The sequence below is a fragment of the Nannospalax galili genome, unplaced genomic scaffold, assembly GCF_000622305.1.
Source record: "Nannospalax galili isolate Female #2095 unplaced genomic scaffold, S.galili_v1.0 scaffold162, whole genome shotgun sequence".
In the NCBI taxonomy this organism is placed as follows: domain Eukaryota; kingdom Metazoa; phylum Chordata; class Mammalia; order Rodentia; family Spalacidae; genus Nannospalax; species Nannospalax galili.
The window spans coordinates 2,200,657-2,223,753 of record NW_008350388.1 but is presented as its reverse complement, the minus strand read 5'-3'; the positions used below and the strand labels follow the sequence as shown (position 1 = coordinate 2,223,753).

At 37.1% G+C, this 23,097-nt stretch overlaps 1 protein-coding gene across 6 annotated transcripts in view; it reads left to right on the top strand.

Moving 5' to 3' along the window:
• Znf521 (zinc finger protein 521) overlaps positions 1–23,097 on the top strand; it is a 299,735-nt gene that overhangs the window by 138,946 nt on the left and 137,692 nt on the right. The window lies entirely within an intron of this gene.

Sequence of the window (23,097 nt, the reverse complement as noted above, 5' to 3'; positions counted from 1 at the left end):
GGGATTGGAAACACAAGAAAAACTAAAAACAAACATATTTTAGGCATCTAATAAATAATTTTAAAGGCATTTAGAAAAATAAATGGGTTAAGCTCTCTCCAAATAAACCATATTTAAAAATTAAGTAGGAAGTTTATGTAACCAAATAAATTCTTGAACATCAGGATGGTCTTAAAATAGACTAAATGCTCTGCCAAGTCCAGTCTGCCTTCTAGAGTCATTGTTGTGTGTTTAATAATTGTTTTATCCACAGTGTTCTAGAATAGGGAGTCAAAAAAATAAATGGGTTAAGCTCTCTCCAAATAAACCATATTTAAAAATTAAGTAGGAAGTTTATGTAACCAAATAAATTCTTGAACATCAGGATAGTCTTAAAATAGACTAAATGCTCTGCCAAGTCCAGTCTGCCTTCTAGAGTCATTGTAGTGTGTTTAATAATTGTTTTATCCACAGTGTTCTAGAATAGGGAGTCAGTGACCTTGGCATAGAGAACAGGGAGTGGGCGCAGCCGCTGTCGTCTGCCTCTGGTCTTCATCGCCAGCCTCTAGATCACCTGTGTTACCCACAGTCCACACGTAGCTACCAACCTTAATGTTTTCAGTGCTTCTCTCTAGTTCTGGACTTTTTTGCTTACATGTTCATTATATTTGCAATGGCCTTTTAGAAATTCAAAATTGGGAATAGTTTTGTGTACAGCCATGAATCCAGATAGCATATAGTATTCAAGATGGTCTGATCATCGAAAGATGCATTCTGAACCTCTCACTACTTCACCTCCCACAGGGCATGGACACAGATTTCTGTTGCATCTACTTTGTAATTCTATCTTCTGCTGAGAACTTACAAAAAGCTTGAATAGCCAGTTCTCTTTGCTCATACTTCTTACATCACTTACCGTTTAATCCGTATGGCTCCGAACTCTAGTCTTGATCTGCCCCCCTTCTCATTGTCTTATTATCATCCCATAGAAATAATCAAAATTATCATTTCAGTTTTCAAGGAGAATTGAAAGCGTCTTCAACTCCACATTTCATGTTACCTGTTGGCTGTTCTGCTAGCTCTCTGTCACACGAAATGTAGCTTCTTTTCCCCCTCATTCTGGCCAATGACTCGTCTTTCTCCTGGTCATTCTTGTATGAAGACTTGCTTCTCTTTCCTGTATGTTCTCCATTTCCAAGCCTCTTGAGTCCTTTACTTCTGGGTACCATGGATTCTTGTTTCATAATCTGTCTTCTCTTTGTATCTTTTACATCCTGTTCCTACACCAAAGCTCAGCTGGTGCCGTTCACTCTCGTCCTGTCTTAACAAAATTGAAAATCGCACCAGCTATATTCACTCAGTAAGATACAAAAGGGTTATAGGTGAAAGGTTATCTTTAAAAATTTATAAATATTCAGTTTAAAAACCAGACATGGCAGAGAGAAGGCCTAAAAATGGAAATTAAAGAAGGTTAAATCTGGTGCTGGGTGTGGTGCACACCTGTAATCCAGCACTGAGGGGATGGAGGTGGTAGGATCAGGAGTTCAAGGTTATTCTCAACTATGTGGTGAGCTCAAGGCCAGCCTGGGCTACATGTGGCAAACAAAGTAAAATCTAAAAGCAAATACGTAACTTAAAAAGCACTTAGAAAGTTATTAGAAAATAAAACATATTAGAAAATAGGTAAGTTTTTTTGACAAATTCAAAGTACGAGATATGATGCAAGAAAGGGAACAAATGAGCCCCAAATGTGGAAGGAAAGAGCAACTGAAAGCTGAGATGGGAGATCGTGATGTAGAAGCGAGCCAACAGCCTATGCAAGGACACCAACAGAACAGCATGTTGGGATTTTGCAGAGGCTAAGAACCTCTGATGAGATTAGTGAAAAGGATCGTAAGTAATTTTAGTGGTAAAAAGAGGAGCCTTAACTTCATGTTTACAGAAGTTAAAAAGATAAAAGGAGAATGGTCGTACCTATCAAAATGACCAATACAAATAATTAGTTATGAATTCCTTCTCTGAGAGAATGAGAAGAATTCTCTTACGGTGCTAGTGGGAGAGGCAATTCATACAGCTGCTTTAAAGCACTGCTATCTGGAGCATACGAAGGTTACACTACAACTTATTATATGCCTATCAATCCATTCCTAGGTTTACAATGAAAAGAAATGAGTGTGTTTACCCTAAGTTCTGAACAGGAATATTCATGCTGTTTTATGCATATGAACCTCAAACTAGAATAATTCAAAATATCTGTTAACACAGCATGAATAGGTATACTTATATAATGGTGTGAATTCATCCCCTTTGTAATAGAATACTACTAGGCAACAAAGAGTAAACGAGTTATATAGCATCCCAAATGACTTGAATACATAGTATTAAAAAAGGAATAGATTGCATATAATGCCTGGCTCCCTCCTAAACTGAGGAATGGACAAAAGTAGTCTGTGATGATTAAGGTCTGAATAGGTGCCTCTGTCTAGGACGGAAGTCTCTGAGAAGTAGTAGGAAGGATTCTTCTGGGTAATGGAAGTGTTGACCTTGCTCCATGTGTTGACTAATAGGAACATGAATGTGTGAATTGGGTCTGTTACTTATGAGTTAGGTTCCCCCCCCCCTTAGCCAGAAAATGCACAAGATGAAATATATAAGAGAATAGTATGCAGAACTTTATGCTGCTAAATGGAAAGTTTTAATGGCATGGAAATAGTATTAGAATAATGTCAGAAAGAGAGACGGGCTAGAGAGATGGCTCAGCGTTTAAGTGCTATAAGAGAATAGTATGCAGAACTTTATGCTGCTAAATGGAAAGTTTTAATTGTATGGAAATAGTATTAGAATAATGTCAGAAAGAGAGACGGGCTAGAGAGATAGCTCAGCGATTAAATGCATTGGCTGCTCTTGTAGAGGACCCAGGTTCAATTCCCAGCACCCACGTGGTGGCTAACATTTGCCTGTAACTCCAGGTCCAGGGGATCTGATGCCCTCTTCTGACATCTGTGGGCATTGCACAACATGGGTTACTTACATACATGCAGGCAATACACTCATACACATAAAATAATAAAATATTTTTTAAAAGAGAGAGACAGAGGGAGAGAGTTCTATCAACATTAAGAAGCTTAATGAATTCTTGAAAATCTTCCTACAAAGAAAATACCCGAAGCAGATCGCTTTCAGAGTAAGTTCTCCCAAATACACACAAACTCAAAGCTATGCCAAAAAGTGCAAGAAATAGCAAACACTCCAACCCATTTAATGAATGTTATAATATTGATATAAAAACCAGACCAAGATGGTAAAAAGAATAGTCTAGGCCAGTTTTATCAATGATTTTACATACTAAAATTTTAAACAAAATAGCAATGAGATGAAATCCCCAGTGTGTCAAAATAAGATGATATGCCATGGTTAAAACGGACTTATCACAAAAATGCAAGGTTGACTCAAGCTCTGGAGGTTGATTCATTTACCACATCAACAAATTAAAGAAGATACATTGCATGTTTCTCTCAAGGGTTGCAGACAAATTCAGCATCATTTCATGATTTAAAATTCTATACTAGGAATGAGCAGTAATTCCCTTAACGAAATAAAGACTATTTAAATTATTATCTTCAGCAACCATTACAATTAATTGAAAAGTTTTACTACAATCAGTGTTTCACAATTCAAATCACTGATCAGGCTTTTTGGGTAACCTAACCAACAAAGGAAGGCAGCTTTAAAATAAATTTACATATTTAAATGTAGCACAAAAATTGAAAACAAATTAAGCTATCACACGCAGAGCATATGTCTTTGTATTTAATGAAAACCCAAAGAGCCTTCCCTGGCTGCATCACAGACTTGTTGCTGAAGAATCGAAAGACAAATATTAACACGCTTGCTGGCTAACAAAACCTTATTTAGATCATCAACTGTTTATTCACGCATAACGAGAAAACCAGAGAAAATATGAGTTTTAAAATAATTGATTTATAATAGACACAAAACTTTATATTTAAAGATAAAAGTTATAAAATATGTAAAACATTTATATAGAATATGATTAAGTATTACTGAGAGATGTTTTAAAAGACCTAAATAAGTGATCAGATATAATTTGTTCTTGGATCAGAATCCTTAGCATTATAAGTCTGTCAGTTAACCCTAAATTCTTTTTTTTGTTTTGTTTTGTTTTTTATCCCTAAATTGATCAATTGATTTGTAGATTCAGTGATATTTTCATTGGGAATTTCAGCAGGCTTTTACAACTTTTCCTATTTTTGTTTTTTTGCAACTTAACAAGTGATTTTAAAGTGTGAATGACAGAATGAAACATTGAGAAGAACAAAAATACTGGGCATTGGATACACAGCTGCTGTAAGCCCAGCACTTAGGAGGCTGAAGCAGGAAGATTAAAAGTTTGAGGACAGCCTGCATGGTGTAGACTCTCCACAAACAATAGTTAAGATACTCTTGATGGAAAATAATAGACAGGAGAGGATTTGTCCTACAATCTAGTCAGTTTATAATTGGTCCACAGCAATTAATAGAAGCAAACAGACATTTCCCAAAAGAGATCCACATATATAAAACCTCTGTGTAGAATGCAGCCATCTTTGTACATTAGTGAGAAAATGGATGGAATATTGACTTCATTAACTGTGTGCAGACAATATGAATTCCTGTTCATTTGTATAAAAATTAGTTCCAGGTGGTTTGTATATACAAGTGTTTGAAAGACACAACCATAAACCTCTTGAAGAAAGAGAGAAAACATTTCTATGATCTCAGGTTAGAAAATGATGTCATAAGTAAGACCATACAAATAAAATGATTGGTATGTTGACCCTCATTAAACATAAGTGAGCTACACTTAAAGCTACATGTTGATAACACACATTTCCCCTATATAACTGAAATAAGTATCAGCTTTAAAACATGTTAAAAATGGCCACAAATCAGTAAAAAACACAAACTATCAAATATGAAAATGAGAAATTAATATGAACCACCACATCACAAAGCAATGTCCTGAAAACATGGAAATACAGATCTTCATTAGTACTATGGGAAATGCCAGTGCAGATGAGGAGAGGATAGACCAGGCTAGCCACTGGGGAAGCTAAGCTGGGGCCAGGCATACACAAATTTAATGGCTGCTCTTTATATACAACCTGCACTGTGTGTTCGTTATAAGCATTTAGTATTTAACAAAGAGAGCAAAAATAGGAACTCTTAGGTGGACAGTCAGTATCTTTCACTACGCACAGAATATAAATATAATACTAACACAGTGAATACAAAACAGTGGCTTAAAATTCTCACTGAGGGCATAGCTGCAAAAGTCAGTGAGCCTAAAACCTGTTCTTTCATTGTTATAATTTGGTCAGGTATATTGCTATATGATTTATAGAGATATATCTCATATATACGTATATGTTTGCATGTATCTGTATGAACAACAAACAGATTGGAGAGATCTGTCAAATCCCAAGTCCTGATACAGGAGGAGAGCACTTACTGTAATGGGGGCGGGCAGTAGGGTTGAGCAGGTTGGATGGGGAAGACACCATAAGGAAAGGAGGTCAAGGGCTGGTGGGAGCTCTGGCTAGGTATCTTCCATGGTGTACAGAAGACTGACTTGTACATTTAGATTCTTAGTAAATGCCTGCAAATAATTGAAACTCAGTGATTAAAGTAATAGAGCTCAAAACAATTCTTTGGGAAGTATTTCTCTAAGAACTAAATATTGATACAGTTTCTTAGAACCACACATAAATAGAACATAAGACAGCTCATAAGTATCTAATGCTCTATGCAATTCACATCATAAAGAGATTGAGTGGCAGATGAACTCTTATAAAACTTCCCATATCAAGGCAAATTATTTATTTTATTGAATTAAACATTGCATTGCCTAAGCAAGCCTTCAACAGAGTCTGTGCAGTTTTTGTTAGAGGTGGTCGCTATGGGGAGTTTAAAGGTATGCAGTAAAATAGGGGAGAAGAAAAGATTGTATTAGGCAAGAAATGAACTCAAATACCAGTTGGTAGAAAGGTCTGTGTGAAGCTTCTTAAGCTTCTGCTTTCTTGTTGCTGAAGTGGGCTTTATGCATACCCTGCCTACTCTGTAAGGTTAGCATCAAGTGCAGAGTCTGCATTGAATTACGAAGGTTCCTAGTGAACACAAAGTGCACACGTCACACACATTACATATATGGTACATCATTTATCTAATATGATACCTCTGTATAAGTCTACGTGTGTTCCTGTCTATGCATATATACATATAATTTATTTATGTAACGTTTTTTGATTAATTTATTATGACAGAATAATTTCAACTGTTAGGATAATGACTTATTTAGTTAAAATGCATCTTCCACAGTTGATGAAGTAGAAAAACATAATTAAATATTAAAACCAAACCTAGAAGCACTGATCACTGAAAAGCAAAGAAAACACAAAAAACACATACATAAAATCTTATTTTATTTGCTTTGAGGTCAGAGATAGTTTCAGGCACCAATAAATACAAAAGGTAAAACAGCAGTAACAGATGAGTGTCCCGATGGGAGATAAAAGCATGCAAAGGAAAGGAAAATATCCAACAATATTGCTGGATTGAAAGACATCCCTGAGGGCAAGGAGGTAAAAAAAAATGAGGAAATATCATTTAAGTCAAGTAGAAATTGTCTGTGAAAAGCATAGCAAGTAAACAGCAAAATTCGAATTTTTTTTTTTTTTTTTGCCTAAGCGCAGAAAACTAATGAGTAGTTTGAGAGGTAGTTAAAGAGTTACATTTGAGTGAATCAATCTATTGACATTTCTTTCAGTTAACTGACAACAGAATATTTACATTTGGGGGAAATGATAAATGTTTTATTGTATTTTTTATTGGGAATTATCATTTTGATGTATAACCTGGTTTATTTTAAGCATAATTTTAAAATTACTAATAAGTGATTGGAAGATACTTTGAAGCAAAGATATATCATGATCTAGAACTTCAAGTGGCATTGATAAAAATCTTCATCTTAAGATAGATTCAGAATCATCTTGGGAATTCATATTTTTGAGTTTGGTATAGGCAGCAAGGGAGGGAAAAGGAACTTTAACAAAGACTGAAATGTCCAGAAATGCTGCATTTAATTATCAGGAGTGACTACATGTTTAATAAAGATTATTCTTTAAAAGAAAGAAAGAGTAGGAGAAAGAAAGGAAGCCATAAGATGGAAAGAATGGAGGAAAGGCTGAAGTCTATAGCAAAGCTGAAAATCTGTCAGGCAGTGCCAAAGCTCTGTAGCTCAGACCCATTAAGACGAGAAGATTGAAATGGGTTTTGTAGAAGACAGATTCTTCTTTTTAATTTATGTCATATTTTTACGTGTATGTGTTTATGTCTGTGTGTGGCTCTGTGCACATGAGCTCAGGTGCCTGTGGAGGCATTGGATCCCTTGGAGTTAGAGTTGCAGGTGGCTCTGAACCACCAGACTTAAGCGCTGGAGGCTAAACTCTGGTCCTCCACACTTAAGTGTTGGAAACCAAACTCTGGTCCTCTGAAAGAGCAGCAGGCACTCTTAACTGCTGGCCTTTTGCTTCAATCCCAGAAGATAGACCTTTTAGTGTCATAATTGGGTTTGGAAAGAGATCACGTTTCATCATACCAAATTGATATAATTTAAAAAATGGCATGTTACACTGTTTAAGTTAAGTCTAGGTGATTCATTTATTCAATAACCATAAAGACAAAGGCAAATCATTTATTCAATAAATATAAAGACAAAGGCAAACACAGATTGGGTATTGGTTAAGATGATGAAGAGTTAGGTAGTTAGTTAAATGTCTAGTTAAAATATCCACCGATAGTATTCCAAAATGTCTTTCAAAATAATAAAAGAGTTGTTACCTGGACCTCTAACAAAAAGTCTTCTAAAAAAAGAACGATACTAAGGGTTTATTAGATGTCATATTTGATATGGTCAACTTTTTCTGAACACTGCCCTCCATTCATGTGTTACTCTGTGGTAGAGTTTTGTCAACAGATCATTTGGGGGGGGGACCCTGTTATTTCCCAGATTATCTTCTTGAACATTTTTAAATGCACTCTTTCTAGCTTTTTATAAGATATATCAATAATAGTTGTGCAGAACATTTTATTTTTTTAATAGTTTATTATTTTTTTAATTTTGTGTGTATGTGTGTATTGCCTGCATGCAGGTAAGTGCACCCCTGTCGTGCAATGCCCGCAGAAGACAGAAGAAGCTGTTGGATCCCCTGGAACTGGAGTTACGGACAGTGTGCAGAACTTTTTCATATCTAAAACAATGTTTCTGGGATAATATGAAGGGAGACAGGAAGATCCTATCTACTCATATGATACAAGGTCTAGGTGTGTTTGGTGGCAGCATCTGGTCCTCTCCATACATTTCTGTGACATCAGCTCCCTTCTGTAAGGTTCACATACTGCTTCATAATGCTGCCCTGTCATGCAGTATGCCAGGTACAGGAGCTAAAGAAAGAAACAGACACTGCTCATCAGGTATCCAGAAACCACGGATGGTAAAATGAGTAGATGCTTTTAAAGACCATACAGTTCAATCAGCCCTAATCCAAAACTCTGAAATCTGAAATGCTCTATGATTACTTTGATCACCAACATGACACCTTCAGTGGAAAATTCCACATCTAACCTCAGGGCTTCTGTCACAGTCAAAATAAGTAAACTAAAAATATTATATGGAATGGGCTAGGTGTAGAAGATGTTTAAAATATTTAGTCATGGATCCCATCTCCATGACTTCCCCATATGCAGATATTCCAAAATTTTGGAAAAAGCAGAACCACATCTTTGCTTGAAGCACTTCTGGTCTCCAGCATTTTGGATAAGCTGTTCTGAAGTGTGCATGGGAGAAAAGATTCCTCAAAGAAGGCGGAAGGTCATGGCAGGAATTGGCAAGGAATACATGATTTTACAGAAATGGTTCTGACCTCTGGTGCCCAGAGGAGCTGTGATAAATTGTCAGCAACATGGAGGGTCCTGTTGGCACTCTGTATTGATTCCCTTACGTAAATGGACTCCTGCACCACATGGGTGAATGTGTTCACAGCACTCTGAATTCTAAACCAAGCTTAGTGCTTTGTGTGAGTCATGGGCAAGGTCACTTCATCTCTGTGAACCACAGCTTGTCTTGATGAGGAAATTCAAAGTAAATGAGCTCACTAGTCATTTTCCACCCTAACAGTCCATGCTACTCTAGAGAAATTAGTACTATTAATATTACCTTTGAAAATGTGATGGATACAGCTGGGGAGATGGCTCAGTGGCTAAGCAATTGCCTAGCAATCATGAGGTCTGGAGTTTAGATCCTCTAAATCCATTTTAGTGTCCAGTAGGCATGGCAGCCCATCTGCAGTTCCCAGCCTCAGAGGGCAAAGACAGTGGATTCCCCAAAGCAAACTGGCCAGATAGACTAGCCATATCAGTGAGCTCTGGGTTTGATTGAGAGACCCTGTCCCAATGAATATGTTGGAAGAATGATAGGGATGATTCCCGACGTCAACCTCAGGCTTCCAGGTGCACATACATCCACACATGTGTGCCCCACACCTGCAAACATGCATAAACACATGTACACACCACACACATATGGAAATGGAAAAAAAGAAAATATGAAGGCTATTTAGATGATTTTCTGTTTTTTGAAGTTTTTATTTTTTGGCATGAATGAATGAGGAAACCCTTGAAAAACCTGGATAATTTCAATAAAATCAAAGGAACAAAAGAACCTTTTCACTGTCCATTTAATGCCTTTGAATTACACATCACGTTTTACATAGGTGAGAGGAAGGAAACTTTATCCTGAAAAACTTAGTACAAACAACAGGAATAATAAAGTCTACACCCACAACACTGCAGTGTAATTGCTAACTAACCAGCTTTTTGAAGCAGGTGGGTTTTTTCAGCAATTTGAAGGAGAATAGAAATGGTGGTGTGACCTGCCTCCATGGGAGCGTTGCTCCGGTGGAAGGTATGGGAGACAGCAGCAGAATTCTGGATGCTTACAGGAAGAACGAAGCAAAAACAGGCACTACTGAGTGTGGGTGGAAAATACAGTAAGATACCTCATAGGGGAGAAAAGCAACAAGCTCCAGAGGTGACTCGGGGACACACCTGGGCATCTGGAATGACCAGAATAAAGGGGAATATGTCCTGTGCCTAAGACAGGAAGCTGTTGGGAGAACAGTAGAAGGGGGACGCAGGACTAGAAGAGAAGACAATAACCAGGACTCCTGGGAGTGGGAGCATTCATGTAAAGAGAAAGGGACATGCTAGAGACATGGCTCAGAGTAGAGCACTAGCCTAACAGGGACAAAGCCCTCAGTTCAATCCCCAGTGCCACAAAAATAAAATAAAATTAATAAATCAATAAATAAAAACAAACAAATGAGAATATGTGTAAGAAAGGGTTTAAATTTTACAATGAACATGTATGACTCATGTGTCATGTGTAAATAGTCAGCTATGTATTATAGTACATATAAGATGGATAAATTCAAGCCCTCTGTTTACCCTTGAAGAGTTAATAACCTTTAACGTGTAGATTTGTATTGTTGAAATAATTCTGATAAAGCATGTAATTTTTTTCTTCAATATATATTTTATTGAATTTTTGCACTTCATCTAATACATTTTAATCACACTTAGATACCCCCATCCGTACCCCCCCCCCAGAGTTCATACATTCTGTCATCTGTGTTAAGGCCTATTGAGTCAAGTTTGTGTCCTCAGATGTCCCTCGGTATAAGTTCATCCACTAGAGTCTGGTCAAACTATCACTCCCTTAAAGAAAATCAACTCTCCCACACCCAGCAATGATCAGCTGCTGATGGTTCCTCATTGGGAATTTTTACCCATTTCCTCAGTTCTATGATTTTTTTTTTCTGGCCTGAGTATGCATGAGTCTTGTGCATGGGGTCAACGTTGCAGTAAGTTCATATGAGCAAGTTCCCAGAAGCCTGGAAAACTGTTTCCTTTTGGTCATCCACCACCCCTGACTCTTACAATCTTTCCACCTCCTCTTCTGCAATGGTCCCTGAGTCCTGGGTAGCTGAGGTTTAATATAGGAGTCCTTTCCAGGGACACGCACTCAACAGTCTCTTATTCTCTCCATTTTGGCAAGTTGCAGCTTTCTGTGTTAATCACCATCTGTTGCATGAAGACATTTTGTGGGTGAGAGTTGAGAGATACATTAATTTCTCTCTAACCCCTGTTCCACCATATTCCATGAGCCTTAGGTGTAGAGGTTCCTTGTAGATGTGTCCCTTAGAACTAGGCACCTCACAAATGGTTATTCTCTGTGTTTGACTAGTTGTGGAACCCTGAAATAGTTTCCATCTCTTGCAATAAGAAGCTTCTTTGATGAGTGATGAGAGATATATTCTCTGTAAATATAAGGATACGTATTTATGATACAGTAAGAAGTTACTTTTGTCTAGGGATATGACAGACAGAAATGTAGGTTTTTCTCTAGGAGCTATGACCTCTCCAGCCATGTGTATTTGGCTATGTTTACAGTACCACACATGAGTTCCCTCCCATTTATCTGGCTGTAAGTCCAATTACATAGCTGTTGATTATCCCCAAGATAAAAGTGCCACTAACTACACCAATAAAGATAAACTGTTGTGCTGGTCATTGTTTTGGTAATTGGGCTTTACCACTGAGGTTAGACAAATGATTGGTTTTTTTTTTTTCCTTCCTTAGCATCTTGGTTAGTATCTTTTGACACTATGAGAGCTAGTCTTCAGGGAGGAGGCTTCCAGTTCAGTTCCAGCTCCATCACTTCAAGTCGTGTGTCTGAAAATATGTCTTATTTTCAGCAGTAGAGTCTTACCTTTGAGTTCTGGGAAGAAATCAAGGGCTGAGGCAATAGGCTGTGTTATTTTGGGAGTCTCTTGGACTACCCTGACCAACAACTCAAAGGGAAGTTTTTCCTGTCTGGCACTGTGTTTCTTGTTATATGGCCTTCAGCTGTACACATGTGCTCATATACATATATTGTATGTGTATTTTTCAGTGGGCTTTTGAAATAATACATTTCCTTCTGTATTGTCACACCACCTAAGCATTATTTATCTTTCCTCTCTCTCATTCCCTGTCTAATAAACACGTAGTTATTATTATTATAGAATTAAAATGAATCATGATTTAGCAAGAAATTTTTTTTTCTTATATTTTTTGATATCTATGATTCTTTTTTCAGTGATCAGTGATAAGGGTTAATAAACCTACCTAAGTTCTCAGCTTGTTTTGGAACAGAGATCACATACTCAATAAAATGTGTGTGTGTGTGTGTGTGTGTGTGTGTGTGTGTGTGCACATGTTTAGGTGTGGGTGCATGTGTGAAAGCATATATACATGTGAGGTCAGAGACAGTTCAATATCATTCCTCAAACACCATCCACCTTTCAGTTGTAACAAGGTCTCTCACTGACTTAGAACTTCACCAATTAGGCTAGCCTAGCTAGCCATTGAGCTCCAAGGATCTGCCTGTCTCTGCCTTTCATCTCTCTGTCACTGAGATTACACGCACATGCCACCACAGCTGGATTTTTACATGGGTTCTGGGAAACCCAAACTCAGATCTTAACACTTGCAAGGCAAATACTTTACCAACTGAGCCGTTTCCCAAGCCCAAGAAAATACTTCTTCATGAAATTTGAGAATACGTTTTCTACCTCATGACATTCTCCTGGTTTATGGATTGTAAATAGTGCCATCAACCCTCAGAATTGGGTCCCTAAGGATATGTGGTGGAGTTAATGCTGAGGGACCTGTACACTGTGCCCCTGTTCTTGGCCTATGCAAATACTCATTGCCCTACCTACCAGGTTCAGCTCTTCATTCTGACAACCATGAGACAGAAGAGAGGTTCCAATGACTTTTTTTTAATTGAGCTTTTGTAATTTCATACAATTCTTAATCAAATTTAAACCCCCCCAATGTGCATCCCCCCCACCAGACCTCATGTATTCTTTCACGAATGTTAAGTCCTATTCATTCAGGCATTTGTACCCAAATGTCCGTCAGTGTAAATTCACCAATGACTTTTATGACGAAAGCAACCGGTTTAAGATCAGAATAGCTGATGATAAAAACAGCCTTTAATATGGTGTAAGTGAAATATTTTGACTTCTTTCTTTCCTCTTCAGATTTTTATTTATGAAAGAATCAATATATAATGCCTCATTGCCTTCGTTTTTGTTTTTTTTTTATCCTTGTATGACACGAACATTATTTACAAAAGAGAGCAGAAGTTAACTGAAATTTCCTAAGAATTGTGACCCTCTTTAATCTGGGCACTAAGAACATAGTATAGCCATGAGCAACTAGAAGCAAATTCTCTGTCTTCACTCAGAATGAGTTAGACTTCTCAACCTTTTTCATTTGTGTTTTTAAAAATATTTTATTATTTTTATTTTATGTGTATGAATGTATTACCTGCATGTATGTAAGTGCACCTATGTTATGTGATACCCACAGAAATCAGAAAAGAGCGTCGAATCCCGTAGAACTGAATTTATGGATGATTGTTAGCCACTATGTGGGCTCTGGCAACTGAACCTGGGTCCTCAGAGCAGCCAGGGCTCTTAACCAGTGAGGCATCTCTCTACCCCCTCATTTGTGTTTTAAAATCTAGTCTGTTGTATAGCCTCTTCTAATTCACTGGTTTCTGGTACCATGTGTAGTGGTAGGGAGCTTTGGAGGCCAAAGTGGGCCATCGTAGGTAGTGCCGTGTGAAGAAGGTAATGAGTGTAGATGACTGACTACACTTACCAGTAGTCAAGCAGTAAATGAAATATATTGACTTCTCGCCTTATGGACAAATAGTGTAAGAGCTTTGATTAAGGTAGATTACATTGGCCATGAGATAGGGACAAAGGAGCTGAACTCCTAACTTTAAATGAGATCATAAAAAGATAATAACTTGAAGGGTCTCAGGGGCCTGGGTAAAGTGGGACATAAATGGCCTCCCTAGGGAATAACACTGCAACGTGCATCAAGAGAAACAGGTTTCAAGATGAATAACTCAGCTGAGGGAGTCATCACTCTCCACAGGAAACTTGGAATCAAAGCCAGTATTTGACATGAGGCATCAAGTTCAAGTACATAGAAAACTATGAAGGAAATTTCTTAGACAAAAATTAATTTTGAACTTGAAGTCATAATTTCGTTATTCTGTATTAATTTTTAAAATGATTCTTCATTTATGGTTTTCAAAGTACTAAATTTCTGCCATAAGATTTGCTTGGTATAACCCATGGGTATAACTCCACCTGAAATGACAGTTTGGGTTTTCCTTTTTTGTTCAGTGAATATTTGTCAGACTTTTTTGAAGACGGTTATGTCCTAAATTTTGACTTTTGATGATACCTTTGGAAAGAAAATGTTTTAGCTAATATTCAAAAGAGAATCCAATAAAAAATTGAAGAAATGGTTTGACTATTTTAGTCCTTGATTCTGAAGTTAGTGGTAGTTTAAATTTTAATCTTTGTGGTGTTTTGGATTTCATTTGTAAAAATAAGTATGCTTAAACAAATATTTTTCCAAATACTATAAAAAATTGCAACTCAATAAGTTTAAAGATTCTTGTCCAGAATTCTTACTAAGTAGATAAGGTTTCATCTTTCTGCCTTGGTTTCCGTCTAGCCAGTTAGCCAGAGCAATCTTCTTTGACCTTGTTTCTCTTCTGATTTGTTCTTCTCAATCCATCAAATGCCCCACCAAACAATGAGCAACTTTCCTGGCATGTGGTAGGCACTTTGTAATAGATTTGGACTCCAGAGAATTATTCCATTTTATATTGTAGATCGCCTCCCATGGAGTTTACTCTGACTCTTCTGAGCCATATTAATCTGTCCCTACCTGACTTGTTTTAGCTGTCTTTGATTCACTATATACCAACAAAGACACTTGGTCCTGGAATGTTTTTGCCATGTTCTTTAGGTGAAATACTTTTAAGAGTTTGTTTATTTCCTTGCCCAGAGTGTACTGTAATCCTTGAGTTCAGAGAGCATATCAATTCCTCTTGATTATTAAGGTTTTTCCTTGTGCTGGGCATTCTATCAAATACTGGCTAGTCCTCACTTCAAAATAGTAACCACATCTTTAAGGTAATAAGGTCTTTCTTTCAACTACCATAAGATTACCCAATAGAATATTGATACTTGCATTTTTCAGTGGAATGTGTGGGCAGGCTTGTCACCATTAGTAACATGATTGCTTTTCAGCAACTTTTCTATCTCTGTTAAATGACTTATTTTCATACTAATTCACCATTACTTGGAAAATGGCTAGGCTAAATTAGTAAAATGTCTAAATTATTGAGTATTTGTACAGAGCTGCTAGTTTATTACTTTCAATCACATACAATGTCCCTTTACATACTAATAAAATACTGCCTTCTAAAGGTGCTACTGACCTGAAATGTGTCTGTATGTATGTATGTGTGTATATATATATATGTACATGTACATATATAATTTGTAATTAATATATTTGATTTTAGAATTTGTATTACTACAGGCCTTGAAAACTGCTTTTTTCCATTAACTATTTTGACCTTTTGTATGTGTGTGTGGCATGATGAGTGAGCATGTGTTGTTTGCCTATGTGAGAACATGTATGTGGGGGTATGCATGTACCTGTGTCTACACGCTTTTGGAGACTAGAAGTTGACATTGGGTGTCTCCCTCAATCACTCTGCACCTGGTATATTGAGGCAAGGTCTCTCACTTGAATCTAGAGCTCACTGATTTGGCTTCTCTAATGAGCCAGCTTGTTCCAGAGATAACCTGTATCTGCCCCCCAAAATCGGGATTACAGGCTCCGGTATTCCAGGGGGACTGCTACGCCTGCAGGTGGTACAGAGGAACCTCCAGGCCTCATCCTTCGGGGTGTGCCCTTCACCAACAGGGCCATCCTCCCAGGCTGAGTTTGAGGCATTTTGTATAGTGTTACTACCCCTCTTCCTTTCCATTGCTCCACTTTATCACTAACTTGTGTTATCCTTTATTCTGTTAATGATTAAGCTTTTAAAAATAAACATTTGAACTCTTGTTACTTGTCATAAAATTTAAATTGTCAGATTTTAATTGAAAGAAATTTTAATGTGATTGCAAAGTCCACTCCAAAGGATGAGAACCAACCTTTGAGAAGCATCTTTGTGTGCCAGACTGTTTGTATTGTATTTCATTACCTCCCCAAATAACCTGTCAAGTAAAGAGTAATAAAGGCAGCTACTGTTTAATGCTGCCATGCTACATAGTGGGCACTTTTATATAATTCTTGTTTCTCACATAAATCTGAGATATGAGTTTTGTTATTTTTAATTTACAGGGATGGAAACTTAAGACTTATAGTCATTAAATGACTTGCTGCCCAGCTGAATGATGAAGCCACTAAATAGCAACTAATTGCAGACAGAAAGAACTTTCTAGAGTTTCGTTCCTACTAACGTTGCTGGAATAATTGTGCTGAACCTTTTATAGCGTCATTGTACAACATCCTAACGTCAGGGTTCTAACACAGTTTGAGACTGGCCGTTTCATGCTTGAAACCGTGAAACGGGAAACCTGGGACAACGAGACACCTTGGAAATGGAGCTGTGACTTTCTGCATTGATTTTTCCAAACATACAGTAATGGTGATAAAATATAAATGTAGGAAGCCAAGTAGACTTAGTCAAGTGCAGAATCATTCTTCTTGGATTCAGAAACCAAATAAAACCTTCAAGTGAAGTCAAGTTTCTGCTGGGCTCTTCTAGCAATAGGAAGTTTAACATTTCATCCTCATAAGACAAAGACAGACCTATGTATTTTTTTGTTTGTTGACTTATTTATTGATTGATCTATTTTTACAAGTTTTTTGTGTATTATTGTATAATTCAGGCCAGCTTTGAACTCTTGGTCTGTCTTAAGCTTCTAGATGCTAGGATTATAGGCATGTGCCACCTTGCTTAGCTTCTAGACTGCTGTCTAAATTAGCACCTGAGGGCTCTGGCATAGCTCAGTTGTAGGGTGTAGAGAGCATGTCCATCTGTGGCTCTAAGTTCAGTCACCATTATGGCAGGTAGGCAGGCATGAATTGAATGCACACATAAATAAGTAAATTAAATAAATAAATAAATAAAATAAATTAAGCAGAGTCAGAACAGATTTTCTTCTCATGACTGTCTGTTGCTGCCATTACTTAGTACTTGGGTTTTTCAACTGGCAAGTTAAAGGGGTAGGAAGAAAGAAAAAATTCTGACTTAAAGCGGAGTTAGCCATGTGCTCCATGTGTGAATAAATGTGTAATGTGTCTTCTATTCCTGCAGCATGGCAGGTGCACAGGAAATGCCCCTCTGTGAGACTCAGGTCCAACAGCTTGGCATGACCTCAGAAAGGCAGCTTTCATTACAAGTGGGCTCAAATCAAGGCTCCAAAACATGTGGATGAATCTAATTCTAGTAAAGAACAACAAAAAAGAATAAACTACTAGTTTGAAATGAGATGGCGTGTGTAATAGTTCAGACAGATGAGTCAAGAACAATTTCCACTAAGAAGAGTGACAAATTTTTAAACAAATCTAAGCCTGGAAAATACCCCCAAAGACAAGATTTGACTACCTGAAATTAGGAATGAAAGCTAGTCATTGGACTGAAGCTTTGGTAGAATGAATAGCCGTGGAGGACCAGAGGGCAGAATTCACCTGGATTAGAACCCAGATGGTTCTGATTTTTTAAATACACATGAAAGAGCACTTGCAATAAGGGAGGAGCTTGGAGGGGCTCCAGTGTCTGTCTCCTGGGAATTCTGATAGCCCTGAATGGAAATAGAGTAACTACATAAATTTGACCATAGGAGAATTTGGGGATTGAAGACATCTATGCGATCTCAGATTGAAGATGTTCTTTAATATTTATCAGAACAAATACACACACACACACACACACATATATATATATACATATATATATATATATGTATATATATATATATACCTAGTTAAAATATGGCAATAAAACTGCAGAACATTGAGAGCAAAAGGAAAGCCTGCCACAGACTGCAAGAGCTTTTGAACCTGTTCTACCCTGGCGATCTTAGTAAAGGGAATGTGATCAGGAACCAAGGTAACAAGAAGCCCCTTCCTTCTTAGAAGCTGTTTTCAGACTATCTCTGTCTGACACTCTCAAAACCAGCATGCCACGATCCTCAGGGAAGCCTGCTCTCAAAATGCAATTGTGCACTTACCTGCAGAGAATGGACTGTGTTAAAATGCAGTGTGGGGGGGGAGGTTCTAGCAGAATCCTGACTTTGTTCAGGATCCTGATGACTTTGGACAAGTAACCAATTAATCTGGGGATTTGGATAACAATTCCTCCTTTACCTACTCCTACAAGATTGTTACAAGGAAGCTTTCTTTATATGTAGGAATTTTCTGCAAACTGGAAAGTATGCTGTAATTATAAGAATTTAATATTACTTGATTTTACAAATGAGTTGGAGCTACAGTTCCTGACCTCTTAAAGTTTAGACATTAGATTTGTGTTTAAAATGCTCATTAAGATACTAAAAAGGGTTGGCAAAGCTACTTATAACCTATAAGCAGAAAATATTTTTGGTGCATTCTGAGTAGAAGTTTGTAGAATGAATGGCATAGATGGGTTAATTAGTTTCAGTTTAGCATGATAAAGCAGCACATTATGAAAACTTCATTTATTTTCCATCCCTGTATGTATCACAGTTCTCAGGCATGCACCTAAATGTAGCAGTATTGACCTGTAGCCAGTTTACTTTGTAGACTTTCTTTTCCTCTGATTATCAGAAGAGTTCACTTAGAAGCATCATGTCATTTCACCCCGATATTCAAGTCATTTCACCCCGATATTCAACTTGATTCTCCTGGCAAAAAGGACATTTTCCAACTACCTACCATATCATCTTTATATCTAAGAAAGATACTCTAATTTCCCTAATAACTTCTAATAACCAGATTATATTCAGGATTTCCCCATTTGCCTCAAAACCTTTTCTGGCCCTTATCCCCAAGTCATATCGTGTATACTACAGTTAATGAGTAAATCTTTTTGAGTCATCTAAAAATGGTCACCTTTCCTGACCTTCATGGATTTTTTTTTTTTTTAAGATAATAGATATCAGTTCCCTAGAAGAATATTCTGGGTTTCTTTTCTTTTTCTTCAGCATAATGTTTGAACATCTGACCCTCTATTTACTTAGAACTAGACTGTTAATTCTATAGCTTCAGGTTCATATTTTAGATAAGACTCTTTACGGTGGTGTTGTATACTCTCATACATCAGGAGTCTCGCAGTGTTAGGTTGCTCTTTTATTAAAATGAGCTAAATCATGTGTTTACAGTGATTGCCACCAACAAACCTCACCATAAAGCACCTGTATCCCTTCCAAATGATCAAAGGATGAAATCTGAGTATCTGAGTATCTCAGAATAACCTTTATCCCAGTAGTCTCAGCAGCTCTTAATGATTATTCAAATCACTGCAAAATGGTGAATTTCTAATTTTGCTATCTCTTCTGCTATCACTTTCCTACCCAGAACTCCCCATCAAGTATTCATGAACTGTACTCCTTTCTTGAAAAGCCATGTACTTCTGACCCTTTGACCCAAGTTTTAGAAAAAGAAATTTATGTCACCAAGTGTGGTATCATACATCTGTAATCTCAGAACTTAGAAGGCTGAGGCAGGAGAATTGCAGGTTTGAGGTCACCTGAGATACACTGTGAGATTCTGTTTCAAAACAAGCAAGCAATCAACAGGAAAGGGAAGGGAGATGGAGGGAGGGAGGGTACGGGGGGAGTGGGGAGAGAAGGAGGGAGTAAAGGGACACAAAGATTTGTTTAGTAGTTACCTATGATAGCAACTGAGGTTGGTTTTCTAAATTTGAGGATTACTATGGACTCACTGATTTATTTTAAATTCTTTGTTATCTTGTGTTTTTAAAAAGTCAAAGCAATTTCCAGCCACAAAGCATAATTTAAATTTTTTTAGTTATTTTTTTAGTTTGGTAAAACAAAATGTGGTCTAAATACTAATGGTAGAGATCAAATGGAAGGAGATAGAGTTAAGCAGGAAAGAATTTTAAAAACTATACATTATTAGAGATCTTTAGTCATTTTTTTTAACTTATGAAATGCTCTTTTCTGAAAGTCTCTGAGTACCTTAACTGGAGTATCACTGAAAACAAGAATGTCAAAGAGGCACATTTAAATTGTTCTCAAAATCAATCAAAAATAATGAGGTGCTGGAAAAAGTTGTATCCTTGATAATTACATCTATCAGTATCAGAAAACAAAAGAGAACAATCAGGAAATGACAATCCCACTCCCAAGTAGCACATTTAAAAAGGCTAATGAAAAAAAAGTCTCTTTTAAAAATGGTACTAAATTAACATTTCAAGTAAATTGACATCCTAAGCGTTGATCAAGGCCAATCTGGGGCCCAAACAATGGAAGTTCTGTTTCTACTTCATCTGCTTTTAAGAGGCATTATCACACTTGACTTTTTTTGTTGTTGTCTTTTACATAAATGGAGGTAATTGTCCTGAAGGAGGTGACAGTCCTGCACTCTGCAAGGTCAGGTCACTCCTGGAGCATTCTGCTTCTTGGGGTTCTGTTTATTAGACACTAACTGGAGGAAGATAGCTGTGATGGAGAGTCTTTTCAAGCTTCTATGGCAAGGTGCTCCTGTTCTCCATCTGAAAAGGGGTTAATGTAACTGTCCTTAGTACAAGGGGATTTACTCTGCTCTTGTAGCCACGGCAGGCATAGATTGGAACCAGTGGTTGGAAGCAGCGGAAAAGCAGATTTGGGCTTAGAATAAGAGCAGATCCCCCCACAGTGCCAGCTGTGCTGCAGTGAAATGGGCTCATCTCTAAATCGATGAGTTCTCCAAGGCTCAGGGTTCACAGGTTATGTTGTCCCTGTACATAAAGGATGGTGTACAGGTGTGGGATGCTTTCATATATTTGCTAAGAATCTATAATTATAGTAATGACTGCTTTAAAGGCCATTTAATGTGACTTTTTTTTTTAACAAATAGAGGTGAAAATGAATATTCCACCATGTCTTTCATAGGAACTCTTACCACACCACAATTTGCATATCATTGCTTTGTTTGGGGGAAAACCTAAGGGGTATTTAAGATGCAGTATTTAAAAATCAAGGTATGTTGCTTTTCCTCACATTAAATTCTTATCTGTCTGCAGATTTAGGAATATAGAGATAAGAATGTGCCTGTGTCAGTGTAAAATAGAGCATAGCAGTTTAGACACTGGTAAGGGAAGAGGGAATTAGATTTTTGAATTATCAGTAGTGCCAAAAGCATTTTCTGTCAATGAGAGGGAAACTTACATAGGTCTTTAAATGCATCTGTTTATTTTGAGGATAGTCCTGAGTGCTGGTATTTTATTATCTTAGCTTTTCAACTAGTTTTATTCTTTATTATTAGTCTAGGAGAGAAAAAAGCCCTTAGTATATTCCACCTACATCCTCATCAGTCATCATTTTTGGAGACAGTTTTCGACATATTGTATGTTTTACTGTGCTAACAAGAGAAAAGACTAGCCATTAACTTTATGTGTCTTTGTTTTTCAGCAAGGTCACATATCAGGAATAATGCTTGAAGTATGCTAATAAACAATATATAATGTAGGTCATCAGGGAGTAAGAAATATTTTCTAACTAGTTCTAAAGGGAAATGTTGCTACAAAAGGGATAGATGTTATTTACACAACACATGTTGCTCTATACGTCACCATCAAAGGGTCTTGTAAAGAGCTCCGCACAGTAAATCTTCCTCTTTGATTGTCAGGGTGTTTGAAGCCTGGATTAGATTTAGTTGCAATACATTCAATTCACACTACACCTAATGTGCAGTGACCATTGAATTAGTCAAACCGCTTTCTTTGGACACCTGCCTGTGCTTCCATAGTTGGGTAGGAATAGTTTCTATGTAGAAGAAAATGGGGTGCTAGATTACAATTAGGAAAATTTGACATTTGTGACATTTGTCATTTTTAATCTCAAATTACCTTAACTTTCATGCTTAACTATACTTTTTAGGCTCCTAAGCAGCTTGAATTCTTCAAAATGAATTGTAATTTACTAGTATTTCCTATTAATACCATTAGTAAAACATTTTATATGAGTGCATATGAATTGATAATTCTGAAGGAATGATAGCAACCATTCAAGTCATGTATGTGATTTCATAGCTGAAAATTTCTCAAATTTGAGAGATGTTTTTCAAGATGGATTATTTCATAATAGAATATTTCATTTTCCAAGTTAATTTTTAATTGTAAATATTCTGTCATCACAAAAGGAATTTGTACGATGGCGCTTTCCTTCATACAACCAGTATTTCAACTGCTGAGTCTACCCAGTAGGAACTGAAACTCATAATAGAGATGTGAAATCACAAGGTCTGCTTAATCAGTGAGCCTCAGATTGAAAATTAAGAGATTTTATTCTTCTTCTCAGCTGTGTCACAGTGACATCAGGTCCATCTTTCTCCTTCCTCTGGGCCTCAGTTTTATGCATGCCCTAAAAACTGATATAGAAACTCTGCTCTATCACTTCGCTGGACTGGACTGGAACACAATAAAAAATATTAAAATGGTCATTCTGATATGGTAAGAGAATGTATAAATGTAAATGAAAGGGCTTAGATTTTTCAGAAGCATTATCTGAATTTTAGACTTTGACTAAAAATTCTGATCCTTAAATATTTTTGCTAGAGTCCGTGCATCTTAAATCATTAATCACTTCAATAGCATTTCTGGAAGCAACACCACCATGATTTTGGTCAGAATTAAATTGCATCTGATCGTCAAAGACATCGGTTTCTGAAACTGAACTAAGTGTTAGATATTTTCAGTAGTAAACTTCTGTTTCTGTGTTTAAATTATTTCAGTCGGGCATGGTGATACACACCTTTAATCCCAGCACTGGGGAGGCAGAGACAGGTGGATCTCTGAAATAGAGGCCAACCTGATCTACATAGTGAGTTGTAGGCCAGCTGGGGCTACAGGGAGACTGTCTC